Source organism: Bufo gargarizans, chromosome 6, assembly GCF_014858855.1.
Source record: "Bufo gargarizans isolate SCDJY-AF-19 chromosome 6, ASM1485885v1, whole genome shotgun sequence".
Classification (NCBI taxonomy): Eukaryota; Metazoa; Chordata; class Amphibia; order Anura; family Bufonidae; genus Bufo; species Bufo gargarizans.
In genome coordinates this window covers 36,643,111-36,649,110 of record NC_058085.1, presented here as the reverse complement: position 1 = coordinate 36,649,110, position 6,000 = coordinate 36,643,111, and the positions used below count along the sequence as shown (strand labels likewise).

The 6,000-nt window shown below is 39.6% G+C and overlaps 1 pseudogene; it reads left to right on the top strand.

Annotated features, from left to right (window-relative positions):
* The first annotated feature begins 2,888 nt into the window (after positions 1-2,888).
* The window catches only part of LOC122941950, a 41,496-nt pseudogene continuing 38,384 nt past the window's right edge, over positions 2,889-6,000 (top strand).

Genomic DNA, 6,000 nt, shown 5'->3' with positions numbered 1-6,000 from the left:
AATGTGTTCAAGAAAGAAGATAATTCTCCTCTGTAAACTATGGGTACGCCCTCCGTCTTAGAAATGCAGATTCTACTATAGCTTGATTCCAGTAGAAGTATCAATTCTACCTGAGACAGAAGAATTACAGGATGAGGTTGAATCTGACAACTGAAGGACATTTCATTTAAGATCTGTTTCTGTAGTTTACAGTTACAGAGAAGAGTGAGCATCTTTCTTAAACTTGCAGAAGGGATTATCACAGAGTGATGTATATGAATTGACAACTACAGTACCGTGTTTGAGTGAATAAAGGCTGCTGATGTTTGCACCTTGAGTTCTTTATATTTTTTAATAACTCCAAGATGATCTACAGTTGTGTTCAAATTAATAGCAGTCAGACATCACTAACCTGATCAATCACTGTTTTTGGTAGAACTGATATTTCTACATGGCAAATAATTTACTAGCAGGTGTAGTAGAGTAATAGAAACCCAACAGTCATGGCATGCATGCTGCTGATTCTCTGTAAGTCAATCACTAATTGAAAGGGGCATGTTCAAAATAATAGCAGTGTGGAGTTCAACGAGTGAGGTCCTTCATTCTTTAAAAAACTGGTGCAATTATTACTCGTTACAGTGCATGTCTCTCTGAAATTCTGAGGAAAATGGGTCGTTCCAGAATTTGTTCAGAAGAACAGCGTACCTTGATTGGAGAGGGGAAAACATATAAAGAAGTGCAGAAAATGATTGGCTGCTCGGCTAAAATGATTGAAAATGCTTTAAAATGGCAACCAAAACCTGAAAGACGTGGAAGAAAGCGAGAAACTACCATTCGAATGGATAGAAGAATAGCCAAAATGGCAAGGACTCAGCCAACAATCAGCTCCAGGAAGATTAAAAAAGGTCTAAAGTTACCTGTGAGTACTGTTACAATTAGAAGACGCCTATGCGAAGCCAAGCTATCTGCAAGAAGTCCACGCAAAGTCCCACTGCTGAAAAAAAGACATGTGCTGAAGAGGTTACAATTTCCCAAAGAGCACATTGGCCTAAACTTTCCTAGGAGACATTTTGTGGACTGATGAAAGTAAGATTGTTCTTTTTGAGTCTAGTGGCCGGAGACAGTTTGTCAGACGACCCCCAAACACTGAATTCAAGCCACAGTACACTGTGAAGACTGTGAAGCATGGTGGCGCAAGCATCACGATATGGGGATGTTTCTCATACTACGGTGTTGGGCCTATTTATCACATACCAGGGATCACGGATCAGTCTGAATACATCAGAATACTTGAAGAGGTCATGCTGCCTTATGCTGAAGAGGAAACGCCATTGAAATGGGTGTTCCAACAAGACAACGACCCCAAACACACCAGTAAACGTACAACATCTTGGTTCCAGACCAACAAGATTGACGCTATGGAGCGGCCAGCCCAATCCCTGGATCTTAATCCAATAGAAAACTTGTGAGGTGACATCAAAAATGCAGTTTCTGAGGCAAATACAAGAAATAGAGAAGAACTGTGGAATGTAGTCCAATCATCCTGGGCTGGAATACCTGTTCACAGGGGCCCGAAGGTGGTGACTCCGAGCAACACAGACGTCCAGCAGTTCTCAGAAACAGCGGTTATAAGACTAAATATTAGTGACGGGATTCAAAGGAAAGCAAAATCTGCAAACATTTTTCAGTTTATATAGTGAATGTTTGAGTTTGTAAAGAAGAATACAAACACTATTTTTTTCAACAGTCTAATATTCACCTTTCTTAAAAAAATTTTTAGAGGAACTACACAAATTATTTTTTTTTTTTTCATGTTTTGATTTGGAATAGAATGTGTAGTGTTCCCAATGCATTTGTGTGTATGGAAATAGAAGGTATAATAAGGATTTTGAGCTTTATTCACTTTTTTAAACACGCTGCTATTATTTTGAACACAACTGTATATTTGATTGGACTATTGTAGACTGAGCTGTAGATTTATGAAGGAGATGACAACTTTATACTGGCATCACCACCGCAGCCGTCAACTTGGTGGAACTGTCTTGACAAGATATTCAACATCTACACTTTATCTCCTCTGATGTCTTATTTTATTATCTCCAGTAATTGCATAGGATTTTGAATCGTCTCATCTTCTTTCCCTTCAGGTTCCAACAATACAGGATCTGCTTCTTCTGATTGACCCATCAAGAATGGATAGGGACAGGGACAAGATGGCAGAGAGTATAATAAATCTCACCCTAGAGATCCTCTTCCGGCTTACTGGAGAGGTGAGAGATTCTGATGATGTCACATTACATCATTTTATCTACGTTAGATGGACATGACTGGAGAGGTGAAGGACTCTGGAGATGTATGGAGTGATATTTATTACTGTGTCTCTCCATAACCAGAACTACACAGTAATAAAGAAGACCACTAGTGAGCGCTGTCAGGCCCCTGTGTCTGAAGGATGGGGAAGAACCCTGAGCCCAATCATGGGGCCTCCACCTCACCCCCTGATACATGAGGAAATCAATAGAGAGAAGATCCTAGAACTCACCAACAAGATGATTGAGCTGCTGACTGGAGAGGTGACACTGCTGGGACATTATACAGGAACGCTATGAAGGGATCTGGGTGATGACTGTATCATTGTGTTGTCAGGTTCCTATAAGGTGTCAGGATGTCACCGTCTATTTCTCCATGGAGGAGTGGGAGTATTTAGAAGGGCACAAAGATCTGTACAAGGACGTCATGATGGAGGATCACCAGCACCTCACATCACCAGGTAATAGACATGACTAAATACACATGTCCTCTCATTATCTGTATGTAAGGAATAAATTCAGTCACTGGATGTGTTTCCTGCAGTTAAGGAAGAGAGAACAACACATGAGAGATGTCCCAGTCCTCTTCTTCCACAGGATGGTTCAGAAGATCATCACAATGTCCCACAGGATGATCAGGTAGATGGAGATAAGGTCTCATGAAATGTCCGCTTTGATCTGTAGAAGGCTGTGAAGATCTTGTGTTCAGTATTGTTTTATCCACCAGTATTATATGTTTCTATCCTTGTATAATGAGAAAGGTGGAGATGGCAGGATTCTGTTATGAAGGAGACCTGCAGATATTTGGGTCAGATAACTTCTGCTGCCATTTCATCATTGTTTGTCATGATAATTATTGATATCCTCTGGTAATCCAAATCATTCTGCATGACCTTCTCAACCATCTAAAGACTTTCACAATATTTGTTTCACAGCTTATGACCAATGTTAAGGCTGAAGAGACATATGTGAGGGGTGATGAGCAGAGCAGAAAGGACATTCCTACAGATAACCGTCCAGGTGAGTAGTAACCACCAAATAAAGCAGGGAGGACTCACAGATTCTGATCCTTCACTGGATACTGATTACTCATTCCAATGTAAGGTCCTGGTGGAAGTTTGGGGTGGGGTGTTGAAACCTCTTTCTGATAGGCCCCCTTTACTAGCACACAAGCATTACCACTACATGGAGTCCCCCAGTATTGAGTCAGAGCATTCTAACGTCTTTGAACCCTCTTTCAGTAGTAGGATTTACTTAGACTTCTGAATTTTTGGGAATTGGGAAGACCCTTAGAGCACACACCGGGGTAGGGTAAAAAGTTGAAATACCACCACTGATCATTAGCAGCTGCCTGTCTGTCATTAAAGATATCACTATGTCCTGGAGTAAGGAAGTAATCACAGGAAACCATCACCAGTGGTGAGTGACAGCTTACTGTGCGTTCTGCTCACCCACTCCTGCTAAAGGCTTCAATGCTATCCCCTACCTTAGTCCGGGGAGCTCTGACCAATCTCACTATATGGGGACCCAAAATATCTTTTGGAGGCTGTTTAATTGGCCACTTGTCACTTCAGTTAGCACATCAGTGAGGATAGTCATGGTGTGACGTTACAGTGTATAGAATTATTGTATGAGCAGATCAGTTTTATAGGTCAGCAGTCCAATATTTGTCGTACAACATTTCTGAAATCCTGGACGTAAATTCTAACCCCAGTGATGTCCTCGGTTTCTCACCCAAACAGGGATTTGAAATTATTTTAGCCACCTGTAGTGTACCATCCAGTAGTCCATAAAATAATTCTCCCCTAACTGTTGTCTTTCTAATGCAACCATTATTAAAAATCCATTAATCACACAGACATTGCCAGCTAACCCAGCATGTTTCACAAAATTATCAGCGAGCTACTGACCTTTTTAAACAGCTGCAGCCAATCACAAATGACTAGAGATGAGCGCAAGTCCAATTAATCGAAATTTTGAAAACATTCGATTTGTGTCTGAACCAATTCTACACAAATCAAAGTTGCTGCAATTGCCCTGAAAATTGGTATATGACACCCTCTAGTCTCCTAAGATATTTTTTATAGGACAAAATTGTATCTTTTTTACAAATTCTCGCTCCTTATTTTCCTCCCTTCTAAGCTTTCAAAAGCAATGGCAGCAATAGTGAATCATGTCTGAGTGACCCTGACATACATAGATATGGATAAACGGATGTTTGACCGTGTTATAAAGCATGTTTTAAAACACACCGTAGCGTGAAATGTGTTATGCTTTTTCATATTACATAGTTTCCAAAAATTGTCCCTTATCAGGGGCAGATGGTGTTAAAACACCCTCGGTGTTATGAAAAAAAACTGTGGCTTCAAAAATGATTCCTCAACTATGTCTTATCCCTGCCCCTCCATGCCTTATAATTTGTATGACATTTAAACATTTTTTATACTATATCAATATAATGTTAAGTTTTTATTATTTAACGTTAATAAAAATCAGTTTTATTCTTGGCAGAAGACTATACCAGGAGCTTAGAGAAACATCTCCTATCTTCAGATTTTAAAGCAGATGATTATGGTTTCAAGCAAGATACATATGAGGAACGTGCCATTATCCCAGATATCCATCATGATCCATCATGTGATCCTTTGGATTGTTTCAAGTCTTCTGATTCCTCACAGACTGTTAAACATGAGATAATTCACACAGAGGAGAAGCCTTTTTCATGTTCAGAATGTGAAAAACGTTTTGACCGTAAATCACATCTTGTTATACATGAGAGAATTCACACAGGGGAGAAGCCATTTTCATGTTCAGAATGTGGAAAATGTTTTAACTATAAATCAAATCTGGTTGCACATGAGAAAATTCACACAGGGGAGAAGCCATATTCATGTTTAGAATGTGAAAAACGTTTTACTCATAAATCACGTCTTGTTATACATGAGAGAATTCACACAGGGGAGAAGCCATTTTCCTGCTCACAATGTGAAAAATGTTTTATTCTGAAAGCAGATCTTTTTAAACATGAGAGAATTCACACAGGGGAAGATCTATTTTCCTGTCCAGAGTGTGGGAAATGTTTTGCAACTAAAGTACAACTTGTTAGACATGAGAGAATTCACCCAGGAGAGAAGCCAGTTTCCTGTTCAGAATGTGGAAAATGTTTTAACCGGAAATCACTTCTTTTTAAACATGAGAGAATTCACACAGGGAAGAAGCCATTGCCATGCTCAGAATGTGGAAAATGTTTTACCTATAAATCAGATCTTGTTATACATCAGAGAATTCACACAGGGGAGAAACCATTTTCTTGCTCAGAATGTGGGAAACGGTTTAACCATAAATCAAATCTTGTTACACATCAGAGAAGTCACACAGGGGAGAATACATTTTTCTGTTCAGCGTGTGGGAAATGTTTTACCGTTAAAGCACAACTTGTTAGACATGAGAGAACTCACACAGGAGAGAAGCCATTTTCCTGTTCAGAATGTATTAAATGTTTTGCGGATAAATCGCAACTTATTAGACATGAGAGAATTCACACAGGGGAGAAGCCCTATTCATGTTCAGAATGTGGAAAATGTTTTAACCATAAATCGAATCTTGCTACACATCAGAGAATTCACACAGGGGAGAAGTAATTTTGATGTTCAGAATGGGGGAAATCCTTCGAACAGAAATCAGGTTGTTCGACATGAGAGAACTCACATGG